Consider the following 26,859-nt stretch of genomic DNA (forward strand, 5'->3'; position numbering starts at 1 on the left):
GGTTTTTGTAGACCTAATTTCTGACAAATAGTTTGCTGTATCCACTTCCTGACTTATATACTCTTAATTCTTGAGTATACAGATTGTGAGGCTCTCGTAATATTAAGCCCTGCTCTCAACGCTGCCTGCCCAGAAGCCATTCAAGACGTGGCTAAGATATTGCTGCATGCTGATGTGTTCTCAGCTGAGTCCTAATCTGAAGTTTTGCTGAACAGTCTCCTGCAGCCTTCAATTACCACTGCAGAACTTTGAAATTGGATTGGGGATGGCTTTTCTGACAAGGAGAACATGATGTGATTTTTATTGTGAACTGCCAGCTCCAGAGTTCCAGGTTACCCTCTAACCAGTTTTAATACTTATTTTTAATTGTAACTTTGTAGTAAGGAATACCAGTCAATAAAGTCATCTTCTTTGTCTGAAATCCTCAGACCCAGTATCCCTCATTTCTCTAGGGAATAGTTTGCTAAGAAAGAAACCAACTGAACAAAAAACCCCATAATAATAGGAGTGCATGGAAACGTCTGATTCCTCCTCCAAAACATGGTGTGATGCATTTTTTTTTCTATTTTTTTTTTTTCCACAGCTCAGCAAATTCACCTCATATTGAAGGTAGTGCAAGGCTTATTGTCATCTTACATCTTCAGTCACAGACAGAATGGTTTAAGCAGTTTCTTCAAAACAGTTTCTTTAGTGGTTGCTTGCAGAGGGTCTGTGGCTAGGTCATGATTTGTTTGTGTATTTGCCATTTGACTCGTCTATTTGATGATAATCGCTCCGTGCCATAATTTAGGCCACCGCAGTATCTAACCTATGTTCCTCAAACTCCTCTGAGGTTTCTATTTTCCTTTCATTGGATGTTTTCTGTGTGACTCTTGTTGTTTTAAGGACCCACTCAAGGGCTGACTCTTTCCAGAAGATGGGAAGGAAAAGTGTGAACTGTAGAGGGCAATGGGAGAAGGCTCCTTCCCCAGCTTGGCACTGATCTTTTGTAATACAGGAGTATAGAGGGGAAAAATGTTGCTCTGGGTGTATTGTTTGTTTAAAGCAAAGAAGAAAGAAAGAAAATCCTCAGCACTGCATTGATATTATACAGTGGTGTTTGTGCAGTATGCTATTAATCATTAGCAGTAAATATTATAGTGCTACAGAATGTGCTATCAGCCAACCGCTGTATTTCCCCTTAAGGCCTGTGAGTGTGCATAGACCTGTGAGTTTAGGGGACTTCTATCATGGGATGTTACCCATCTGGCAGCTTCTCCTAACCCTTCTGCCTTCACCCAAAATTCAGTGTGGACTTCAGCTTCCTTTTGTCTTTAATAATGTCTTCTCTTGGAAAGGCCACTGATGAGCTTCAGGACCTGATGACCTGGTAACCATGATGCAATGATTACCTAAGAACTATTCAATAACAAAGATAGCTACAGTATGGCTGTAAAACAATCATAACACTATATACAGATAAAGGACATAGAAATATTTTTTCAGAGTGAATTTTAAAAGTTTATTCATTTTGAATATTAATATTGTGATTTTTATTTATGGACTCTACAACATCTTTATTCCTTTCTAAATCCAAATCTGTAATAGGCTTTTCATTGAAAGGGTAGACTTTTCTTCTCCAAACTGAACATGTAGAGTTCAGCTTATCAGGATTTTTATCTGCATTTCTGTAGCAGAGGGATCTATATTTTAATTATGGTGTGTCCCACAGGGACAGCCATATGACCCTAAATGGGCAGTGATTTCTTATAGTTGCTGGCATAAACTGTTTGCTGTCATCCCTTGGAGGGACAGTTGTTCATCATTAATTCTTTATCTCTGTTTCATAGGTTTAAGACAAAGTTTTTTTGCCTTGGTTAAACAGATTGTTAGAAAATCGAGGCTATAAAAATCCATCTCTGATAAGATTATCTCAAGAACATACCACCCAAATGAGCAGATCCTTTGTCAGTGAACCAGCATAACTGTAGGCAGTGCAGACATCTCCAGAGAAACTGCCTCAGATTTATATTGTCATCAGTCTTGCACAAAGAGACTAAGGCATAATTATAGTTTTAAAAAAATCACTTAAACTTTCAGATTAGTGTGTAATTGGAATAAAGATGTTGATTAAGATTGCTAAAGATAGCAGTATTTTCCACATCAAATAGTGTTCCTGTTACAATACCCCAGTTTGGGGGTGTTTGGTTTTATAGTGAACATCAATCTTTGCATTTAAAAGATCTCTTCTTAGGCCAAGGTAATATTGGAAAATGTGGCTTCACAGCAAGAGAATGAAAAAGATGTTTTTGCTGTTTTGTTTTTTTTTTTTTCTTTTCTGGATGAGAGAGAGTAGAAAATTGATCCAAATGAAAGTTTCATGTTTCATGTAAGACCATATCAGATATTACCTTTTCCAAAGGTTAATAAATCAAGGGTTACCTAAAGTAAAAGCAAGCAAGCAAACAAACAAGCAGAAGCTCTGTTGGACAAGCTTACTTCACAGAAAATATAATAAACACCTGAAATCTGATATACAACAAGCAAAATAAAGACTCATATTTTATTCATGGATTCATCAATGGTTCTGAGAGACTACCAGCACAGACAGATTTTTCTATGCCACATTAATATTTTATTGCTTTTTATGGAAGGGAAAAAATGAAAAGCAATGATAAAATGGTACAAATAACATTTAAAAGACAAAGCAGGAAGGGGGATTCAGAATGAATAAGACTAAATAGAAATGAGAGGAATACGATCAATATTTACTGTGCAGGGTTAGGTGTCCCATGCATTCAGGGTCTCCAGTGGGGCTCAGAAGGCCATGCTGACCTTGGTGATGTGTGTAGGAAGCTCACCAGCAGGCAGACTGGTGTTTGCAGGAGTGGATGGAGGAAAATGTGTTGTCAGAGAGGAAAAAAAAAAAAAAAAAAAAAAAAAAAAACCAACCACATTGCTGTATCCGAATCTAATTGAATTTATTTTCAAGGGGAATATCAAGTGAGCAACCAGAGTGGCTCGATGAAGTCCAGGGCAGTGCTAGTCCAGACCCACTGCTTCCCTTCTTTGCGCAGCATTTCAGATTGTAGTTGTGCTGCAAAGTGGAGTTACTCCCTCAGATGTGCTCCCTCGCTCAGAGCTCAGATGCCCCTCTCTCTGAGCTGGGCTGTGCCTGGTCTGCTCCCACCATTTTGCAGCAGAAGATGCCTTTGCTCTTGATTTATGCACATGTAAGGATGGCTGCACACGAGATCTTCCAGACTACAAAAATCTCTGCACATTATCCCCCGGGTACCAAGCTGAGGTGATTTGTATACAAAATGTATGTGCTAGGCTCTGCAGTTTTCATTCATTACATCACAAAATGAAAGGCCAGAATGTATTCTGTTATATACTCTATCACATTGTAGACTTTGCAAGCGTTATCTCTGACTATGTGTGTGTCTTGTGTGCAAAGAAAGAACTCCTGAGAGTGGTTGATGTATGAAATGCCATTGCATGGGTGAAGACACACCTACAAGATATGAATTTTCTGCAAATACAGTTTGCTTTTGTAGAGTGGGAAAATGATTTCCATAGACACAGGCCATTTAAAATTATTCCTCTAATTATGTAAATGAAATTGATCCTAGAAGAAATGTGAAATACATTAATTAATTAACAACAACAACAACAGCAATACTCCATAGCAATTGCTTATTGTGCTTCTTTAAAAGGGCTCTACCAAAGCTACTAGATTCAAAACCCATCCAAGGGGCAGTGACACAATGTGCAATCTGAACTTTGTGTTTGAATATGTTCTAATCTGACAGTCTGTTGATACAACTACTCCAAACGTGCTCTTGAGAAAATTGTTGGCACAATTTCACCCACAGTTAAATCAGTTAAAGACATTTTCCATGAATGACTTCGATGATTTCATTTGCAAAAACATAAAACTACCAGCAACTTCTTAAAACTTTTAATATTCTTGAGGAAATATTCAATACTCCATCCAAATCTGTATTTTAAAAGGCAAAACCTCATAGAATGTTTGAAAATGCCAGTACTTTCTCCAAGGCTTTTCAGAGGAAAAACAAGATACCCTGAAACCAAGAATAATTAAGAACAAAAATATATCAATTAAAATAATTTAATGATTGTGACCCACAGTGCTAATTCAACACCCTGGTAGCTATACAGCTATCCATACATAGTACCTTTGCAAAGAACTGATGTCCTTCTCAGCTACCCTTGTGCACACTTTGACCTCTACTAGGAGCCTTTTCAGTCCCAGGATTTTAATATCAAATGCACTTTAGTCTGGTACCACACACTACTCATTGAGCATGGTTTATCCTTTCTTGCAGAAATAGACACGTCTTCTGTAATTGGGTTCAGAGAAAAGACAGCCGTCTTCTTAGAATGGATCAGACTTGGACTCACTTCTAGCCTGGATAAGGGCCACAGCTACACCTAGCAAAGTATTACCTCTCACCCGCAAGGAAGAACTGAAAGAGTCTCTGTGAAGAGGTAACGTATGCCTCATGGCAGTAAAGATGTGGCTTTTTTTCTGAAGTTTTTTATTTCTGCTATTTTTGTGACATTGGATTTTTCCAGGCTAAGAATAAATGGCAAAGGGTTGACCCTGGGTGCTCTGTAAGGTCCCTTCCAACCCAAGCATTTCTATGATTCAATTTGGTTGGGTTCTCCAAAACATTATGACTGCCTCATATTTTGCTGTACTGCTTTACTAATTATAACAACAGCTTGATATCTATTTCCTCTTTGGAGAGTTTCAAAATAAGCCCTCAGCTTCCCAGCCAAAGCTTTGCAGTTCAATTTCTCCCTAAGCACGAGGAAAGGGGGAAAAAAAAAAAAAAAAGAGCAGTCATTTGCTGGAATTGTGAGCTGCTAATTTGCTGAGTTTAGTGGCAGGAAGGCTAAAGACAATCAATCCGGTTCTTCTCTACGTATATGAACGCAATGCAGCGTGCTGAGTATGGTAAATTGCACCATTTGAGACAAGATGAAAAGTCTTATCAGGTGAAACCATAGATAAATCTTCACTGATAGAACATTACTCTGCAAAGTATCTGCAGGTTCTTGGAAGAGTTTTTTTGAGCATCTCACTTAGTCAAAATGCAACTGTTGTTGGATAATTACACTGAATTAGGCTATGTTTATGGTTGTTACCTGGAGTAGGTGGTACATTTGCAGCACAAATTTCCAGATTACTGCAATTCTCCTCCAATTTCCTCCTCCAAGTTTAAACAGTAATTTGGACATGAGTAAGTTCACAAGGAAGTGTTAAACTTTAAACAAAATTCTACCTCTTTAGTGAATGTTTTCCTTCACATTCTTTTCTTTTTGTTGTTTTGAGTAATATCTAGTTCTCACTTACGTGACATCTATCATAGCAAGATTTGTGTAGCTATCATCCTCTTTTCTGGTTCATCCAGCCATGTCCAAACTGGATTCCTTAGATACATCAGTCAGTGGCGGTGCTTTTCACTATCAAGCACATAGCTCAGCTCATTTCAGGCGCTCAGACAGATGATATAAATATGAGCTGAGCCAGGCAGTATAAAACTACCTAAAATCCTTCTGAGGTTGTATAACTTCATAACTCTCCTGAGGTTCACTGAACAGTCATCTCTTTCTTATTTTTTCCTCCTTCTTTTAGCTGGGTTTAACTGACGTGACCAAAACTCATTGCCTGAAAGTAAAAACTAAAAAAACCCTACTGTATATTTTACAGCTAGGTTGTAATTGGAGAACTGTGCTTTACTAGACCTGCCATAAAACCCCTTCATTGACATCTGAGCACTGAAATATACAGAGGCTTTAGAGGAAAAAATAAATGAAGTAATAATTAAAAATTAAAAAAAAAATAAAAAAAAGCAAAAAACAAACAGAGGAACTATTTTCACGCAGTTCACGTTTGGGACAGTACTGGGTCTTTAAAATGAAGCCCTGAATAGGAAATTGATTCACAACATCCCTCAAAATACCCAAGAATTGTGACTCCTCAAAGTCTGGAAAAGGAAGATCTGGGGCAGTCTGCACTCTCTCTGGTATTAATAGTTGGCTGCATGAAAAGGTTTCTTCAGAGTTGTCCAGAAAGTTTTGGGGATGACAGAAATATTTCATATCTGATTCTGCTCAAGTTGAGGTTTAATACTCTGCTCTGAATAGCAATACTTATGAAAACGGACAGACAGAACTGCAACCAATAACGTTTTCAACCTTAAATTCCCTTGGCCAAGTTTTAGGTACAGCAGCAGTTGCACTTTTCAGTCATCTGTAATAACTTCGTGTTATCACACAAAGGCAGATTTCTTACAGGAAGGCACAAAAGGGTAAGTTCCTGAATTCAAATACTTACATTTGAAATATTGTATGTACATTAATATTTGATACTTTTTCACGTTTTTGTTGCAAATTTTCTGATAAGTTCCTTCAAGCAGAAAAATAGATGAGTAGATTATTCTGCCTAGTCATTTATTTTCACAAGCATCTGTGAGGTTACAAGGTTAGAGCAGAAAAGGGAAAACTCATATCATAGAATCATAGAATCACAAGGTTGGAAAGGACCTACAAGATCATCTAGTCCAACCGTCCTATCACCATTACTACTGCTAAACTACTAAACCATATCTTGTGGCACATCATTCAGACAAATCTGAGCATTGTGGCCCTTTGGCTGCTGCACATGTTGCCTGGGAAGGAAAGGAGGATTGTGCAGAGCTAAATGTACTAACGCACTTACAGGATGACCATAACCTGTATGTGTGTATCTGAATCAAGGAGTGAAAACTGGTGTAGCAGTGTTGTGTTTTCTGATCAGGAAACGGTGAATAATGGTAGCAATAAAAATAGCATCATCAAAGGGTGAGAGAATTTCTTCCCCATAATATAAAATATCTCCACTGCGGTCACATTCAGATTTTGTAGACTGATGAGGAGATCAGTCTCAGTTATATAGTGTTAACTGCCTGTTCCTCTGAACCTGATGCATCTTCCCCGCTCACATACATATTTCTAGCTTGTTAGAATAGCAGCATGACAGTACAAAGGCCTGGGGTGTATGTCTGTACATTGTAAGCAGAACTTTCAGATGTTTTGAGTTGGGTTTTATAATCAGATAACTAAGCTAAGAAGATGGTTATGTTCTCTATCTTCCCCAAAAATAATAAAAGGAAACTCTGAAGCAGCTATGAGTGCAGGGAGACTCTGCAAAGCTCTTTTGAATTTTTAAAGTGCCTACTTGGAAATATCTGCTGCTTTTGTGTCTCATGTTCCTCAAAATCTGATCAAACGTTAAAGATTATCTGAATCTACATGGAGGAAAAAAGCACACACTTCCGCCATTATCTCCTTTTCTGCTTCCTTATAAATCCAAACTGGATAGCATCCAATTTCTCATTGCAACTGCCTCTGGAAATGAAAGAGAGCCTGAATAGAGGAGGAGATGAGCTGCTTTAAATGCTTTTTCATAGTTCTTCTCACTGCCATGAAAGCTTCATTAAAAGCTGCAGCTTGCTTGTTTTCTAACTCTTCCAAAGTAATAAGCATATAATTGTCCTGAAAACTTGGGAGGAGTGTATCACTGTAAGTCATTATGGCATCATTTTATTTCAAGGTCCTTTTGCATTTTCTTGGGAATCAGAGACCTCTGTCATTCAGAAATGAAGGAAATACAGAACGAGTGCCTTTTTGAAGAAGACATTGAAAATTTGCAATGTCGATATGTCTACATAAATTACTTCTTTGTGGACTATTGACTGTGAGTTCATCTGGCATAGCACAACTATTATTTTGCCTTTTTTGTCTTCTTAACCTGCATTCACAACATGGCAGATACAGTGCTCGCTGCTAAACAGACTAGGAGCCCTTTTATTTTGATTCATTATGATGCAGAATTATGAGTCATAATGAAGAGAATATGTGATGCCCATAATATATTACAGCCTAGGCTGAAAAATTCAGCTACAATGCTAAGATCCACACATGTTATAAATGATTATACAGGAGTCCTTCTAATAACTGCTGTGGTGTAAAACAATCTTGCCTGCAGATGATAATAGCTGCTCTTTGGAAACAGCTGGGAGGGCTCTTAGACAGCACGCTGAGACGCATGCATTTCATAACATGGAGGAGGACAATAATATTCAAAACTCTTATATCACCCTCTGAAATAACAGCCCTTCTGAATAGTAACTCCACTCCATGGGTTGACCAAATTCAATCTCGCATTTAATTATAAATTTGCATTTCTGGTGGCACATATCCTTTCTGAGTTGTAGAAGAAAATGCTGCTTCTGCACTGCTTAAGGCTGAAGTTCAGAGTTATATCTTACTTGCCCCACCTGTGAGAGCCCCACGTATCCCCATATCTATTGTGATATGAAAGCAAAGTGAGATCCTTGAGGGTTTCTGTGCATAGACCTCTCTCGGTTACAATGGAAGGGCAATTCTCAGGGTAAACTCATTAGCAAAGTAACCCTAGTGCAAAAACAGAAAAATATTTTGAAAGTCAAATATGGATTCCATTAAAGAGAAGGTATATTTCTGTGGAATAAATTTCCTGTGGATCTTTTCCTTCCTGTATTTCCTTGTCTTCTGCATGCCTGCAGAATTAATTACACTATGTGAAATCGCAGTTGTTCTGAATCTCTCCTGCATCTTCTTGTTTTCTGTTTTCTTCTGGGATCCCAGTGAAAAATCTCTTCTAGTTTATAATGAAACAGAATGGACTCGTATCTCTTATGAACTGAAACTGTGAATTTTGAATGGCTGTTCTTTTTCCACAAAGACTTGATAGTGTCTGTTCCCAACCCTTCCCCAAGCTAACTCCATTCTGCAGTTCAGAGATGGGAATGTATATTTACATTTGTTAATTTTATTCTTCCAGTTGAGAAAAATAAACAGGTATTCAGAGAAAATGAGATTAAAACCTACAGTGGGAGTTCCGGCTCAACCAGTCAGCATTTTCTGGTATGCTAAATGAAGATGGGTAAAGTCCTTTAGTATGAAAGACATTGCTTTGTTTTCTTCTCCTTTCTTATCACTTGCAACTCAAAAACTGGCCTTAGGATTTCTGCTCTGATTGAGGAGTTTTCTTGAGAGGAAGAAAAGAGTATGCACAACAATAGATACAATCTATTCTCTGAACTCAGAGAAAATGTTCATGGAAGCCAAAGACAAATCTCACTGGGGAATTGAGGATGGAGGAAGAAATCCCACTTTTCTTCTAGAGAAAGAAGTCATTTCCATTTTTTTCACCCCATCCTCAATTGCTAATTTACGAAGCAGAAAGTCCTCAGCAAGCATTTGAGATTCCAGGTGAAAATATTCACAGAATCACAGAATGGCCTGGGTTGGAAGGGATCTCAAGGATCATGAATCTCCAACCCCCATACCAACCTCCCCATTTACTAGACCAGGTTGCCCAGGGCCCCATCCAACCTGGCCTTGAACACCTCCAGGGATGGGGCATCCACAACTTCTGTGGGCAGCCTGCTCCAGCACCTCACTACTCTCCTTGTAAAGAACTTAATTAATTATCTCAAATCTGTGCCCTGTTTGACTCAATCAGAGGACTATCCAGCCAGGAAAACCAACACAGCCTAGTAGGAAGTTTTAAAATCAACTCCTGACATTATGTATGTCTCTCCTTTTAATTTCTTTTGAATAGTGACTGAATTTTTCTTCTCTTTGTCTCTAATTTTAAAATATTTTCAGGTAGAGTAATCTCTAGATACTTGGAAGCAATTAACATTGTCTGTTTTATAAAATGCATTCTGCCCATGCCTGTTTGTCATGTACCTATATAAATATTATTTTCAGGATTTCTGCTAAAGCTGTTATTGCTCATTCCAGAGTCACTGGACTGACGAGGCAAGGCAAGCTTATAAAATAGGTTGGCACTGCTGTTTGGATCCAGGCCATTCTGCTAATGAGCATCGCTGGGGTCCGCACTGGGTAAGTCTCTCTTGTGAGACCAAATGGGGAGAGAGGGAGAAGTGTGTTCCATCGCTGAAAGGCTGACACAGTTTTCTTCCCTTTCCTACACAAAATTACCCTTGGGTTTCATCAATAACAGTCTCGAACTGTGGCCAGCAGCCAACTTTTTTCTCCATTTTCTTATTGTTAGCCTGTAAGTATACACACAGGATCAAACTCCACACACAAAAGGCTCATGGAACTTTATTTAACAAAAACAAAACTTTACAAACAAAAACCGATCAAATACATTATCCATTATCAGAAGCTTATCAGTGGCCTTTTTTATTTTCCTTTTTGAACAGCGGTTTGCTAGTTGCTATATGCCACTTGCAGCAGAGAAGGAACTGATGCTGAAGAAGCACTTAGGTTGCGTGCTTAAATATTTATTAGTACAAGAAGCAGTGTACTGCAATGTTCTGGCTGTGTGTCACATTGGATTCACTAGTGTAGGTACAACCCGTAGGCAGCCGTTACACCTCAGAAACAAATCAGTCAAAGGACTGAGAGACATGAATGCCAACCAGCCATTGCCAATGATAGGCACAGCTTTCTAAAGAGGCTGGCATGCTTCTCCTTTGTGCTCTGCATTTCTACTACATTTTGTAGCCTCAGTAGCTTGTAGTGCAGGAATTGAATGTGGCTCCATGTCACTTTAGGAGCTTGAGACGTATGTTTGATTTGCACCTATTTTTATGTAATATCAGCATTCCCGAGGCACATGAACAGAAGCTTTTTCATTCTATTGATTACTTCGCAAATGTACGAGAATTAGGCAATTATAGAAGTTAGTGTTTTATGGGATGGAGAAGGAAATGTGGTATGATAGAGCTGTACAGAGGAATAGGGCTTTTAAATCTCCTCAGGTCTAGCTAAGTTCCTAACCCTTTTAGTGTTCTTATAATGCTTCCTGCCATGAAAGTAACATCCGCTGCTTCAGAATAAAATACTTTAAAAAATAAAACAGCAAAGAATAGGTGCTTCGAATCTCTCTACCTCAGAATTATCAGTCTGGGCCCATTTTCACTGAAGTTAAAGGGAATTTGTTCTGTCCAGTTATTTTCTTCTTATAAAGCTGCTGGGAATTCTGGGAACTGTAGGGGCCCACACTCACCCACTATTATAGAATAAAGTATGAAAATCTGACACAGTGGCAGATAAGATAAAATCATGTCTCTGAGTAAAGGAAAGTCATGTGATCTTTCCATCACTGAGGGTTCCATGTGCAGCAACCTAACATCCTGAAATAAATGGAGTTGATGGAGGTGAACCAGAGGCAAGTTGGCCACGAGCTCCTCCAGAGCTGAGCAAGGTGGGGAAATAGGTCAGCAGAAGGAGGGCAATGCTCCTCCATTATCCTTGAACCTCTCTGAGCTCTGAAACAGCTGCACAGTGGTAATGAAGGTGGGAATCACTGCAGGGCACTCTTTGAGCAGCCACCTTCTGCCCAGGCCCAGCCTCCAGACTGTGCATCTCAGCCCCAGGGCCTGCAAGCACACACACTCAAGGAGGCCTGAAATCAGATGGCCTTACTGGCTGTCAAGCAGAGAAAGCATCCCCGGGAGATGATTGGCAGTTCAGTAGAGCAGATTAGACAGTAAAAGAGCAAAAATGGAGACAAACACAACAGATGTGGGGGAAGCCAGCTCATCATTTTTTCCCTTAGGAAACTTCTGTGCTCTGGTCCTAGTTAGCCAGAAGAGGAGCAAGTTGTCGTTTCCATTCAGACTTCCAGGTCTGGGAGGAGAATTGTGCAAAAGATTAAGGAAGATGTTACAAAGGATTTGAAAAAGAAAAATTGCATCTTTACAGGTTCACAGGTGTCAAAACCCCAGCTCTGGGCATCCAGACATCCCCAAAGCCATCCTTAATGACTCATCTCCAAATTGCACGTTTCATTTACAAACACGCTGGTTTGGATGCATGTAACAAACAAAGCAGTGCTGTCAGGCTGCCTGTTCACTAATCCTTCATGTCTCAGTCTGATATAATCCAATCCAATGGCTTCTTTTCTGGACACAGAGAGCCTTCTTATCTGTAGTTAGCTTCACATTACCAGATAATACCAGCAGAGCTCCTCTGTCTTCTGAGGCTTGAGTTTCTGTCCAAGATTTGTCACTAAATGTAGGGGTTTTGATTCCAGCCTGTGATTCCCAGTCTCCCTTTTGTGCCCTGCCTGGGACAGCTTCCAACCTGCAGCAGTTTCAGGATTTACCATGTGTCTGATGGCAGCAGAAATCGGCACGCAGAAACCATGCTCTTCCAGGAGCTCTCCACTGCAACCATTATGGCTTGGCCTAAAATCTTGTATTCCTTTCAGTGTGACACCAGAAGAAACAGCGATCACAGCACACCCTCTTGAAACAATTCCCTTCTGAATTTCCTGCAGGACACAAAGCAGGCAGAGCTGGGTGAGTGGCTGTGCATGCTGGGATTTGTGCATGCAGCTAATGAGCTCACTGTGGTAAGTGCAACCAAGGCAAAGTGCAAAAGATCCTGGCCAACTTCAGCACCCAACAGATGAAGTGAGGATGTCCCCAGTGTCCCATGTCACACACAGGGAATCCTGATCGGGCCACTCAGGCACACACTTGGAGCTTAGGAGTACCAAGGGTAAGGCTGAGCTGGTCCAACACGCTACTCAAGAGATTTGGCCAAATCCTCCAATTTTCTTAAGGTTTTGAATTTTTATATTGAGTTTTGCAACAGTGATTTCCTACATCTGTGTTACTTCTAGCTGGACCTTCTTGCATTTCAGCTTAGATAGGAAATACACTCTGATAATTGGTTCATTTAAGAGCCTTCTATCAAAAACAATTCTTTAAAAGACAGGATTCCTTCGCATATTTGAACCTCTTCACTGGGAATAGGTTTAGGCCAGGTTGGATGGGGCCCTGGGCAGCCTGGTCTAGTATTAAACGAGGAGGTTGGAGGCCCTGCCTGCTGCCAGGGGGGTTGGAGCTTGGTGATCCTTGAGGTCCCTTCCAACCCAACCCATTTTATGATTCTATGAATAGACCAGAACTATGAGCTCAGAGTAGTTCTGGCTGCAATTTCCCAAGGAAAATCAAGATATAAGCAACAGAAATCACTATAGCAGAGCCAGTGAAAAAATGCTTTAATTCAGAAGCACTGAATATTTTTAGTATCACACATATATATTTTTTTATCATTTTAAAATCTGTGATTTTAGACTGTATTGAAAGTGCCATTTTAAATGAATTGTCTGTATCTTTATATGCTTTTAGAGAATTGCTAAAGCAGTTTATGGATTATTTTAAAATAAAAGACTTATGCTGTGTGAGTTCAAATGTTCATCATCTCCATACATTCAATTACAGTGCCCTCTGTTACTGCTTTATAATTCAGCTAATACATCAGAATTATTTGATTTCCCCCAGCTTTCAGTAGTCATTTTGAAGCAATGCTTGAGCACTATTGCAAAAATCAGAGCACCTAAAGCCCACTGTGTAGGCAGTGGTTTTAAACCCCTATGAAGATTTTAACCCCACGTAGAAAACCTACATTTACTCCTCTGTGCTAAATGCTTTTAAAATTAGAGTTTGATAAAAGGAATGGTGTCATTGAAGGCTCAGTGTAAATATTTGGTGAAAGAAGCATCCGTGCATGTGTTTTTTCAGCAAGAAAAGAAAATTTGACATTTTTTTTCCCCTACTTTCTAATTATTGGGTTAAGTTAATACAGGGGATTGAGAGGAAAACTGTGGCTGCTATGTATTAGATGACATAACCTGGAGATCAGCTTTTGGATGGTGAGGCATGCAGAGTAAAAGGTGGGTTTTTGGGGGGAAGACGAGCTCTTGGAAATGCGTTGTGGCAGCTGGGTAGAAACCTTGCTTTCCTCTATTGCTGAATAACCTTTGTTTTTGACCAAAATAGGAAATTATTTGTTCTATCTGAGAATATCCCACAGTAGCTGCTAGGGCAATAATGGGTGGAAGAATGGACTGATCAGGGAATGAGAGATATGTAATTAGCAAAAATTGCCCTGTGGCAAACCAGCTGGGCAACTGCTGGCTCTAGGTAGCTCACCTTCAAGTCTTATCAAATTCTATAATTCTTTGCATATCAAAAGCTGTGATTTTCCTTGCAAATGAAAGGAAAGGGCTCTCTACCTGAGCCCACCTGATTTTCATTTTTTCTAGTAAGAATCTTTAGCTGTTGGCCTTCTGTAGTAACTCTGTCTCTTCTTCAGTGTGTTTTCTTTCCCTCCATTTCTCTGCCTCAGCCTTACAGCTTCAGCTGCTCGCTGTCTTATTTTTCTGTGATTTTCAAAATGTATGCTTTGTTGCATGAGAAGCACTCAGTAATGTTTTCTGTGCACGTTCAAGAGTAAGTGACTATATTCAATGGCACTTTTACTCATTTTAGAGGAAGAGTTCCAACGGCAGAGGTTTTCTGAAGGGAAAGCTCTGATAATGTTGGGTTTTAGTTAGGATTTCTGTAAAACAGCCCTTATTTCTCTGTATCTGTCCCCTTTTATAACAAGAACACATGAGTATCTTGAATCTTTGTGGTGAGGACTAACTGCGTAGTCCAAGCCCAGCTAAGTACTACGGGAGAGGGAGTAATGTGGCCACCAAACAGTGAAATTTGTCCTGATGAATAGGCAGGTGTGACTGAATGTTGCAAGACTTTCACTGCCACCAGCACAGAAGCAGTATGTGCAGATGAGGGAAGCCTGGGATATTTGAACACCTTGAAGCAGTAGCTCTTATTATTCAGTTGCTACAGATTTTAAGGGAGAGAATAAATGCAGAGTAATTTTCCTTGACTTCACTGTCTTGCTGTGCAGAAAAGTAGATAGATGGTGGCTCACCATTTTAAAAAATGATAATTACATCCAAATTCCATTTGTTGAGCCTATGAGTATGATTTTGTGGCAAACTGTCTTTCTACCTCTGCAAGATTAATCTCTCTAGAAAGCAGAGAAGGAAGCCATACAGCTCTTCAGATGCTGATGATCTATTTATTTATTTATCACCTTGATGAAACAATTAGGAGACTAGAGCCTCATAAATTACTTGCCCATGTTATGATGCTTTAGCGTTTTTTTCTGCAGCTGCACTGATGCCATGCATCCTTCCTTGGCTGGCCTTGTGAGGTTATTAAAGGATATTTCAAGAAACTACCACAATCTTTCCTATTGTCATGTTCATACATATTGATAAGCTGAGTAGCTAATCCTCCCCTTTATCCATTAAGCTGAAAGTGAGGGGTGGGGAGAATAAGAGGATCATCAGTAACCTGAAATGAGGAATGAAATAAGAGCACTGATAGAGCATCATTCATGGAAGTGTGGCTGCCCATGAGTTTTCCCACACCAAGCTGCACTGGAAGGGAATGTTTCCTCACTCTGGTCTATGTAGGACCATGAATTACATACTGAGCACTGGGAGGACTCCTGATAACATCAGGAGATGTATGCATGTGCACCAGTGGTTAGTAGGCTTAATCTTATAGAGCACACTAATTAGATATTGCTTTTCCTGTTGGGTTTGGCAAATAAATTGCTATCATCATTACCACAGATTATGGCAAAAGCCCTGCAAATAGAACATCTGCTTTTAATTAAATACACGCAGAGATATTTCAACACATACCCATTAATCAAACGTTAACTTTGCTTTTAACCTCTTTTACTTAGTCAAGCAGTTGTTATAAAAACATGTACTCATTCTTCCATGCAACAGTGGTTATAATTTTCTATGTATATGTATATCTAAAAAAAAAAAGAAAAAAAAAAAAAAGAAAAGGCTTTTATCTTGGAAAGGTTTTTGTTGTTTTTTGTTGTTTTTTTTTTGTTTGTTTGTTTTGTTTTGTTTTCCTATATATTCCCTCACTTGTACAATTCATTTTGGTCTAATTTTCAAAATGGGTGACCAGGTGCTTGAGATAACACAGGTAGGTCTGAATTCCTCTAAAAACAATGCTTCTAGAGGTCCATCACTGCCAGCATCTGTAAGCTCATTGCTGAGAAAGAAATGATTTGCTGCTGGCAGAGAGAAAGGCAAAGCTAATTTAGGAACCTTTGAATGAGGGGAGAACTGATAAAACATTTTCTGTCTCCAACTGTTCTGAGTTTTCTCACAGTCAAGAGTCAAAATTGATAGTACTTTAAACAAGAAAGCTGTAGAGCGTCTTGAACTTTAGGGTCAAATTGTGCTAATTGGGTAACAATTAATTTTGAGTGACCTCTAGTGGTGCTTTCCCACAATTTCCTTTCAATTAGATAAGTGGGATCCCTATTAGTAACAGAATATCAGGCTCTGTATTTAATAGCCTTTTCTCATCAGCAGGGTAAATAGTCCAGAGCTAGATGGGGAGGCCACATCACGGGTTTGCTTTTCTGCACAAATCTCCTGATAACTTGATAGAGCACATGATGGATTTTCCTTATGCATTCTTTTTTGCTCACTGATCATTCTACCTAGCACAGCTCTATGTTGCAAAGCAGCCCACACCCCAGGACTTCGTTGTACGAATATGTCCAAGTGTGCCTCTGCAGGAAAATGAAGATGTGATTTCACCAGAGGTAGGCACACTGTTATTAGCTTTAACCAAGCCTGTATGGGCAATTACAGCTGTGATTATGGTTATATTAATCTCCTATGGTATTCCTACTTGATGCAGCTATAGCAGTGGGACTGCAGAAGCAGCTGTGGGTCATGGCCTATGGACTTGCACAGGAGGGCGATGTGCAGGCTGCAATTTGAAGATCGGAAGAACAGAACTGTGACAGCAACAAGAGGGGGATTTGCCATCTTCAAACAGCGCTTTACAACCGCAACAGCCAAGGTAAAACCTTGTTTTATGACCCTGATATTTGAGAGTTCAGTGTCCGTCAGTGGCTCAGCTGTGCTCATTGGCTTAGTCACCAACAATTCTGCAGTGACTCCATTTACCGCTCTGATAGGAAGGCAAAATAGTGATTAGCTAATTGGCCACTCTGTGCACAGAGGCCTGTACAGAAGTCAGTGGTTCTGCATGTTTTCTCAGCCCTCCCTCATACTTCCCTTCTCATGTGTGCCATTCAGATCTCACCCCAACACCACTGGTGCTCAGAGTGGTGCTTGGGGGTCACCGGCAGGTGATATCCTCTGATGAGATGCAAGGCCAGGCCCTAATTAGCTACAACCCCCTGACATGGTTTATAAATGTGGCAAAATGAGCTCAAGTGTCTAAAGGATTGAGGCTCACTCTCCAAGTGAGATGTGCAGAAGCATATTAACAGCTATACATTTTAAAGTGCCTAGTTGCATGAGGTGGGGTTTTATTCTAAGTAATTGCAAATTTCTGTTCAATTAGGCACACCTTGTCTTTTCAAATGCCCCATCCCACCAGCCAGGCAATAAATGGATCCCCTCCCTTTCTGCTAAGCTTCTGTCTAGGGAAGGATTCTGAAGAATGCCCAAGCAGAAATGCTCAGTGTTTGTTCTGTAAGCATATCTCTTGCGCACTGAGGACTTCAAAGTCAACAGCCAAGTAATCATGGACTGTAAAGATTTACTGTGCTCACAATTACAAACCTGCAACACCCTGAAAAGTTGTACTAAAATGCATGAGTTCATTCTGATGTGGAGATTTGAAGAGTTTTAATTTGCATAGGTACTCATACTGGCTTTAATAAACATAAAGTAGTATTCAAATATATTCCTCAAAAAGCACCAGATTTGTAGGACAAAATGTAACCTGTCATTTCACTGTTATTTTTTATGAATGACCTTGAATAAATGCAAGGGACAGAAAAGTCACTTGTAATTTTCTTTCCACATATGGGGTGGTTTCTGACCAAGATTGTTGATCGAATTGTAGGTGATTGACAGTTCCCTTCACCAAAGAGATTTAAGTCCAAAGATACTGTTAGAATATATGACCTAATTATTTTGCCTAATGGAAATACATTCATTTTGCTAGCAATCTTGAATTGCTGCTGCCTTAAAGGCAAATGCTTTACTGTATTAAGGATTTGAAACTTGGCTGATTAGTGGTATAAATCTTGAGCAGGAAGGGTGAGGAAATCTTGTATTTGGACTTTTGTTTAATTCATCATTGAACAACTTGGAAGTATTTAATCCTCTCTTTATTTATTGTTTTATTCCACATATACATGTCCTGCTTGTCTTATGGGCTGAATTTACTTGTTCATCCCTTAATTAAAAACTCTTTAAAACTTCTATTTAATGAGTAACAGAGACATGGCTCTTTATGGGCAATACAGTGGATCTTACTGACTACCAGAAAAATGATATTTTTAATCTTCTAAAGATGGAAGTATTCCAATAATTAAATCTGGATCTGTAAGGTGAAAGGTCATAGTTATTTTAAAAATACATTTATTAATTGCTAGTTATTTCTTAATAATTATCACGTTTGGTTTTAATATCAGTGGTAAATCGTTGTAATTAAACGACCTGGCCCTAAGATAAAGTGGTGATCTTTTCAAATTTCATAAGAGGCAAAAAAAGTCTTCATCTTTTTGGCAATCCAAAAGTCACTGGAGCCTCTCCCTCTAGAAGATCATCACTCTCCGGAGACTTTTAATCCATTTTACTTAGAGTTGACGGTTAAATTTGGTGTGACATGAGTTGGGAGAATCATGGTTAAGTACAGGAGATGGTAGAAACTCTTCCCATGCAATCTCAGTTTTCAGAGCAAGGCAAGGTAGCTCAGAGAGTCAGATTAGTCCATCAGTTGAGAGTAAGATGTGCTTCAGTGCTGCTGACTACAGGCAGAAATCTGTCCTTGGGGTATAAAACAAATGAAGAGTCGTTATGGTTTTGTGTGGACGACTAAACTTTCTGCATCCCTTGAAACTAGTCTTCCTCATCGGCCTTAATCACAAGTGATCAGGTACAGGAATAAGTGGAGGTGATATTATGGCACAAGAAAAATGTAGGAATTTTTTGTGATTCTGCCCTGATCTGCCACATGGGTAACGTAGCAGTGAAGAAGGAAATCTGGGGATACGCTGAGTGGAGAAAAACTGTCCTCTCTTGTAGGTGTGTTTATTTACTGCTGTGAGCTTGGGCACTTCTCTGGAAGTACATAATCTGAATCTCTCTTTTCACTTCAGCTGTGATTTAAGCTTGCTGCAGTACAGCGAGCTCAGCTGAATCTCTGAGCTTTATTAGGATCTGGAATGATAGTTTTCTGGTAAATAAAGGGGGCTTCAAAGCTGCTTCTTCACAAAGATCACTATTGTCGTCTGTATCTGTTTTCTGGGGACTATATTCATTAAAAAAAAAAAAAAGTAATAATGAAAGAGAGATATAATAAAAAACAAGCATTCTTAGATGAAATCCCTGGAGGTGTGCAAGGCCAGGTTGGATGGGGCCCTGGGCAGCCTGGTCTAGTATTAGATATGGAGGTTAGCAGCCCTGCCTGCGGCAGGGTGGTTGGAGCTTGATGATCCTTGGGGTCCCTTCCAACTCAAGACATCCTATGATTCTCTGAAATAACTCTATATCACAGACCTTCCAGTTAAATGAAACAGAGAAATATTTTGAAACCTTGTTATTCTGGAATAGTATTTATGCAAATGCAACAGAAAATATTCACCAATAAATCTGTAGTATAAAAATCTACATTGCAGTTGCAATGCTTAAAGTCTTGTATTTTCTGCAAGATTTCTGCAATTACACCATTATTAAAGATATAATTGCACTGAAAACATGCAAGGAAAACATGGACAGGGGATGAAAATGTGGATATAATTTTACATGTAGAAGTTCTGTATTCAGTGTGCCTATAAAAATCCCCAAGCCATGGGTTTACCTACAAAACTGAGAGAGGGAATAGATTTTTTCAGGCTTCACTTGTCCAAAGCCTGGCAGCAACATAGCAAACAAAATTTAAGGAAAGGAAAGGGAAAAGGAAGGGGAGGAAAAAAAGGAAAGAGAGCAGGAAAAGTGGAAAGGGAAGGGGAGAAGGAAAGGAGAAGAAACACTAATTCTGACTAAATTAACACATACTTATGTGCCTACTGAAGTATGAGAGATTACCCTAGGGGGGAGCTGGTTACCTGCAGGATTTCGAAGAAGAATGGATTGAGTCCTGTGGAGAATAAATAGTACTTTCTGGTTTTTGGATGACATATTAACACCTTGAAAGAACTCAGCAGAATATTTACAAAACCTTGAGGAAATTCCAAGAGGTTACCAAGCCATGCTTTGAAAATAAGATTGTAGGTCAGGGATACTTTTTACTCCTCCCAAAACTCAGATTCCCTACTTTTGTTTCAGGATCAAAACATTCAAAAGAGAAGATAGAAACTATGGAGTGTACATACATGACGACGTTGTACAGTTTATGTTGCATTTATCCATGTTAAATCATTGTTATGGTAGTTCTAAACTACCACTTCTAGCTTCTTAACGTCTTATCTGACATTTGAAAAATGAAATAGATTGGGATGAAACAGTAAGATGAGCTTTTTGGATGAAACCACACAATCCAGCAGGTCTAATGTTTTAACTTCATAGAATAGTTTGGGTTGGAAGGGGCCTTTAAGATCATCTAGTTCCAACCCCCCTCTTATAGCAGGGACACCTCCCTCTACACCAGGTTACTCAAAATCCCATCCAACCTGGCTTGAATGCTTCCAGGGCGGGGGTATGCACAACCTCACTGGGCAAAGGTTATCCATTCAGATTTAGAATGTCATTTTCTGCTAGAATAAGTGCTGTTGTTCCATAAGATTCTAAGAACAAAAAGTTCCCCATTATTTGTTTTTTAAATCATTATCAAAATGTGAAACAGCATTTAAATATTTTAATGGACTTGCAGTCTCACTCAGGATTTAATAAATTAGTAGAGATGAAGTAGGATGAAAAGTTGTTTGTGGTGCCAAAATAGGACTGAAGTTTGAGTACCCTGCAGCCTGTGTGACCAAGGGAAGGAAGAGCAACGCTAATACCATCATGAATGTCCTACATCATTTGCCTGGACTTGCAACCAGTTCCTCTGGTAGCCGTATTTGTTATAAAGGAATTTCCTGAAAATATCTGCAAGATTCTCCTGGGGGATGCAGTGGTCCTGGGGACACTTGTGAGCACTTCTTCTTGGCCCCATCCAAAACCCTCTGCAGATATGCTCTTGGGGACCACCAAGAGCCTTTGGCCTCATCCACTCACTCTTCAGCCCCAGCAGAAACAGGTCCTGCTATTTGAGTACAATCCTGGGGCCCATGAGTTCAGCTTAGTGACTGGGAGAAAAAGAAAACATTATTGTCCTCAGTTAATTGCTTCTTTGTGACAGAACACTCTTCAAAGACACTTTAGTCTCAAGTGCATCTTAGCTGAGAAAAGCCCGTATTAGTGATTTAAAAACCCCCTATTTCCAGCAACCCAGATGAATGAATTCCATACAACAGAATATTCACCACCAAGCACCTCCACAAGCAAAAGTGGAACACGAAATTAGTTTGGGGCTCGGGTGGAATTTTTTTTGTTGTTGTTGTTTTGTTTTTTAAAGTGCTGCTTTAATGAGGTGTTTAGTTTAGCACATTTGCCTCCTCCAAATTACCTCAGGGGGATTCATATGCTAACGAACTACACAGCTGTTGTTTGTGAAACCAGCCTAGCACAAGCAGAGCGTGTAGTGCAAAGATTTAAATGCTCTGTTGGAGAGGTCACTGCACTCCTTCATCTGCTATCAGTTATTAATAATGAGTCTACTACTTAATTTTAAACAATTGGTTGGTTGGGTTTGGGTTTGAGTGCTTGGGGGGTGATAAGAAGGATAAAATCATAGAATGACCTGATTTTATGCAACTGATGAAACATCTTGGGGTGGGGAAGGTTGGCAATGAAGTTAGAGGCATTGGTGGTGGCCTGAAGAGGCTGCAATGAGCAGGGCTGATGTTTGCAATAATTGTTGTATAAACACTCCCTGATATGCTTCAAAAGCTTTAATTCTGAATTTCTTAAATTAGGCAGGCTTTGCTCCTGGCAAGCAATAAGCCATTTTCATTTTAAAGATGTCACTTTACATTTAAGGAAATTAATAGCTGGAAAAGTGAAAAAAAAAAAGACTCAGTAAATAAATGCAAAGAAGCTGTATCTCTTATTTTAACTCAAGTATCCAATTAAAATCAACAGGACTCCTCACTGGAGAAAAAAAAAAAAGCAACCTGATTTTTAAAGGCTGGCGTGACACAGTTTATATACTCAAGGAGGAATCCCAGTTTCCACCACCTCCTGAGAAGCAGTAGTGGCCAAGAGAGGTGCTGGCATTGCTCAGCGGGCACTGTGTTGTCCATGAGCTGGGAAGTGCTGCTTTGCAGGCTGCTCACATGTAACACATTCCTCATAATGCTGGCTCGTAGGTCATTTAATCATTTAAATATTTGTGCTTTATTACTGAAAATAAGTTCCCTGATTAATCATTAACATCAGAGCAACCTCTGCCAGCTACTGGGGACAGAGCTCTCAGCAGCATAACACGTTCAAAGATTTGAATTCGATATGCCTGCTGTATGATTCAAGCTTTTATCGTCTCTCAAAACCATTAGTATTTAAGTACAAGAAATGGTATTTTGCCTGGAATTTAGGTAGAATATAAAATAAATGTACAATGGGACTCTTGCCAAGTTTGAAGAACTCCTCACTGGCGCTGTAGTCCCCAGATCTGCAGCTTCTGGCAGTCAGTGCAAACGCAGAGACTTCTCTGAGTATAAAGCAAGGATCCTCATTGAGGCCTCCGTGCCACTGTTCAGGTGGCATAACTAAGTTAAAACCAAGGAAGAAAGCCGCTTCCTGGCTGAAGACAGAAACTATCAGCTCTTGCTAGGTTTTCTTTGGAAAATAACTATCAGAAAGACCTGATATTCCTCCAAGGACCCTTCTAGAAATAAAAGAATCCATTTTAGGGCAAAAAAATAAGTTTTCTAAATGTCCTTGTATTGCTGTTTTACAGATGAGAAACTGAGGCACAAATTGCTCCCAACACCCAGATTTCCCAGATTATTTGGCTTGGAAATAACATTGAGGATCAATCACAGCCATTTGGAGGTACAGTCCATTTGTAAGATTTTGGGACACTCTGCATCCCGACCCAGTGCCGCTGCCTGAGGATGATGGCAGAGTTAATGTCACCTACAGTATCCGTGTATCTAATGGTCAGTTGTCTTCAAGGAAGGGGGCTAAAATCAGCAACTCATTTAACACAGACTGGTGAGAACTCTCCACACACAGGCTTTTTTACTTAAGTGCATAAGCTGGATGCAAACTGGTCTTTGCAAAAGAACTGCAAAAATTAAATTCATCCTTTCCAGTTTGCAAGGTCCTCTTCTGAGCACCCGTTGAGTGTGGAGATATTGATAGTGTTGGGGGATTTTATTTCATTTTTTGTTGCTAGATCTATATAATGGAAGTATATCAAGAGCTGTGCATAAGATGTTATTAGGACATTAGGATTACTCATTGCAAAGACACTTGTAATATAGAGAGGCTGTTTCCTTGCACAGCATGGAACCAGAATGCCTGCCAATTGGAAATGAAGTCACCTTCCATTTCAGGCTGATTTATCTACAAAAGATGAGTTTTCCTGTGGATCTGGTTTTGCCAGGCATGTTGGTTAGGAAGCAGTTGAGAAACCCAACCTTTCTGGAAGGTAGGGAGCTTGGAAATACACTGACATCCTTCTGCCAACTGCTTGGCTCAGCTGCTTGTACTCAGCTGATATGAAATCCTCTCTTTCAGAGGGCACCTCTTCTGCCTATTGTGGTTTTGCAGCTCTGGTACAGTTAAGGCTACCTCCTAGAGCACAGCAGGCCTTTCCATTGGGATCTAGGAAGAGCCAGGTTGGTAACAGGCTAGCAGAACCCAGTGAAGATTTCAGGACCTCCAAATACTTTGTCTTGTACATTTAAGGATTCCACAAAATACATGTAATGCAGAGATTAAACGTTCAGGAGAACGCAGATGGATGAGTAGCACTCATTTTGATCACCAACGTTCCTAAAAGTAGAAGCCTCTAGCCAAGAGGAAAGGATTTCCAGTATATATTTAAGCTACAAAATTTAAGAGAGTTTTATTATTATTATTATTAATTAGAAATTATGTTGATATTTCTGACAAAGTTTGCAAAAAGGTAATGTCATTGGAAGAAATACAAATCCCACAGGTCTTTGTAAAGTTCTTCAGCCAAGAATGGAGACACTGATAAAAGTGCAAAGGTATCTCACTTTTAGATATTTCATACAGCAACTATATGTATAGAAATATGATTTTTTTTTCCTTTATGTGAGTGAAGATTGACTTCTGAGACCCTTGTATTTAAACACCAGTAGCTGACGCGTCACCACTGATGTAGGCTGTCATTTCTGATTAAAAAAAAAACAAAATGCCTTTCCAGTATCAAAGTAAAATTATTGTGCAGCAATTTAATGGCACAGCTCTTCTCTGTGAGCTCAGAAAACATTCCATTAAGGCTTTCACAAATTGCCACAATAACTTCTGCTGACGTGCTCATTTGTTCTCATCTCCGAATAAATCTGCTCGGTGACTTCCATAGGACAAAGCAGGGATTTCCCAGGCCATGATTCAGCACAGCTTCATTCCAGCACCTCGGTGTTCTCCCTATCTCAGTGCTGGGTGAGGCTGAGGTAGGAGATGATGCCACTTCACACCAGCTCAGATGAGGGCTGTGTGCGCTGCACGGCACTGGTGTGAGACAGCTGATGAAATGCTCTTTGCTTCTCTCTCGAATCTATTTCAGCACTCTTCACCATCTGGTGAAACACTCCAAGGAAGAAAACAGCCTTGCAATGTCTCATTTTGCCGTGGTTTTTGAGCATTATTTTAATGATCTTTGTGTCATTTAAGTATGATTACTTGTCCTCCAAGGCTTTTCCTGTTTATACTTAAATAGTGTTGGAGCGTAGCCAGACACGCTTTAAACAAAGTGATAGAAAATACTACATTTTTTTTTTGTCATAAAAGCTTAAAAGAATCATTTATAATTTGAGAACATAGTGGCACTTTGCATTCTGGTAGGGTTTTTTCTTTTCTTTTTTTTTTTTTTTATAGAGAAATAAATGAATTAAACAAGCATAATTACCAGTTAAATTTTACAAAATACCAAAGAAATAGAGGGCTTAATTCAAAAGGGTGGTAATAGTATAAATAATTAAGTCAAATTGTTTTCATTTTCATGCCGCATATTGTTTCCTTCAGACTGTAATGGTACAAGGCAAAGTATGCGCAGTGCTAGAGCAAGACAAATAATAGATAAATTTATTCATAAACACTTGGTGGATTTGTAATTAGAAGTTCACTGCGGCGGCTTTCACTGGTCTTTATTTTTTTCTCAAATTTCTGTAAATATTTGCGTGATTAAATTTTTGCTTTGAAAATGCAGACAGACCCAGAATGCACCACAGAAGTGCTGTGAATCCTTCTTCATTTCTTGGCTGAAGTGGCAACCAGATCCTCAGCATCCTCACCCAAGTTTGCGCCCTCAACACAGCGTGGCCCTCTGCCAGCTGGGTAGGCCAGCACTGTGCCTATGGAGGTTGGGAGCTGTGGGATGGGTTTGTGTGGGGAGGGTTTCCCTCTTTTAATTGTTTAATATCCCAAAAGGAGCTTTTCCAGCCCACAGATGATAATGACCTGGTGGATCTTCAAATTCACTGGACTTCAGGGATCCAGCAATGACTTCTGCCAGAAAAGGGGGGCTGGCGAATGGAATGACTGTGTAGGGTGAATGCAGCACCACATACAAGAAGCAGTACAATCGCTGCCTACATTTTGTGGGTCTGGCATGCAGAATGCATTCAGTGCTGTATCTCCAATGAACCCACTTCAGTGTGAAGCTGTGATAACGTGGGGAGATCAGAAGATCTCCTGAGGGTTGATACGCACCATGACAAGCTTTCAAATGCCAGGTGATGGTACTGAAAGGGACATCCAGAGCTCCATCACAACAGCAGTTCCTGCATTTGAACCCGTTTGTGGAACTACCTCTTGGTTTATTTTGAGCACAGTACAAATTTACTAAAATTAAACTTCTGAAAATGTGAAGACAGAGAAGCAAGTTAAACCTCCTGGGTAAATTTGCCACTCAGCACACTCTAGATGAAATCACCTTTAATGGAAATAAGACTATTCTAAGATTACCTGTATTTCCTCGGGTTAGGGGTCCTCTTTCTTCCCCTGATGCACTACACAGATCCTATTGGTACCACTGAGTCATAATGCGAGCAGCAGAGATTGCAGCACCACTCACAACTCTTGCCCTCAGGTAGCCCATGAACATCGATACCTTACATCGTTGCATCAGCACAGCATGAAGCACCAGGTGAGCTTGTGTCTGTGTCCAGCCCCAGGGAAGGATTTGCCTTAAACTAATTGACTAAAAAGAGCTGGGCTGGGGTCAAAACAGCCAGGTCCTCAGCCCTGCTGATTCACTGCTTATACTTCCAGCAGCCCGAGGGAGCTGCAACATGTGCGATTCTTCCCTTCACCTCTCGCTGCCGTAGAGCACGGCTTCTGCATAGCACTACTGGCCTCTGCTGCCAGCACGGGAAAGGAGGCGAGGAGAGAAATTGAATGGGGACTTTCCACCTCCCTGCTTCTCTGGAGGGCCTCCTGATCCCTGCCTATGAGCTGGAGGAAAAGCAATCTTTCATCCTTACCTTATTTCCATGCTTACAAATAAAGGTCAAGGCTCCTCTGCTGTATTCAATGCTGTACCAGCTTTAAACAACCACCCTGAAATGTAATTGTAATTAGTTTCCTTTCAATCTCGATGTGAAGAGTGATCTTAAAATGCCAGGGCTGTAGCAGTGCATGTGATTAACAAGCACAGAGAAAGGCAATGTGTGGAAAAATATGGATAGAAATGAACAAAATGCAAATGTTGCACT

At 39.9% G+C, this 26,859-nt stretch overlaps 1 protein-coding gene and 1 long non-coding RNA gene across 15 annotated transcripts in view; one reads left to right on the forward strand and one right to left on the reverse strand.

The window, feature by feature from the left end:
- The window catches only part of LOC107054133 (SLIT and NTRK-like protein 3), an 80,315-nt gene that overhangs the window by 14,767 nt on the left and 38,689 nt on the right, over window positions 1-26,859 (forward strand). For all 4 annotated transcript variants that reach the window (XR_006930963.1, XR_006930962.1, XM_040706113.2 and 1 more), the window contains exons 2-9: window positions 4,332-4,494; window positions 8,879-8,961; window positions 9,847-9,948; window positions 12,290-12,380; window positions 16,424-16,524; window positions 16,623-16,787; window positions 22,908-23,002; window positions 25,353-26,291. The gene's annotated coding sequence lies outside the window, so the exon portion shown is untranslated. The remainder of the gene's footprint in view (window positions 1-4,331; window positions 4,495-8,878; window positions 8,962-9,846; window positions 9,949-12,289; window positions 12,381-16,423; window positions 16,525-16,622; window positions 16,788-22,907; window positions 23,003-25,352; window positions 26,292-26,859) is intronic.
- LOC121111528 overlaps window positions 10,148-26,859 on the reverse strand; it is a 53,604-nt gene continuing 36,892 nt past the window's right edge. For 5 of the 11 annotated variants that reach the window (XR_006930965.1, XR_006930964.1, XR_006930968.1 and 2 more), the window contains one exon: window positions 10,148-26,704. This is a non-coding gene — a long non-coding RNA (uncharacterized LOC121111528). The remainder of the gene's footprint in view (window positions 26,705-26,859) is intronic. The other 6 variants (XR_006930967.1, XR_006930966.1, XR_006930971.1 and 3 more) reach the window with 5 other exon arrangements.

The sequence above is a fragment of the Gallus gallus genome, chromosome 9 (assembly GCF_016699485.2).
Source record: "Gallus gallus isolate bGalGal1 chromosome 9, bGalGal1.mat.broiler.GRCg7b, whole genome shotgun sequence".
Lineage (NCBI taxonomy): Eukaryota > Metazoa > Chordata > Aves > Galliformes > Phasianidae > Gallus > Gallus gallus.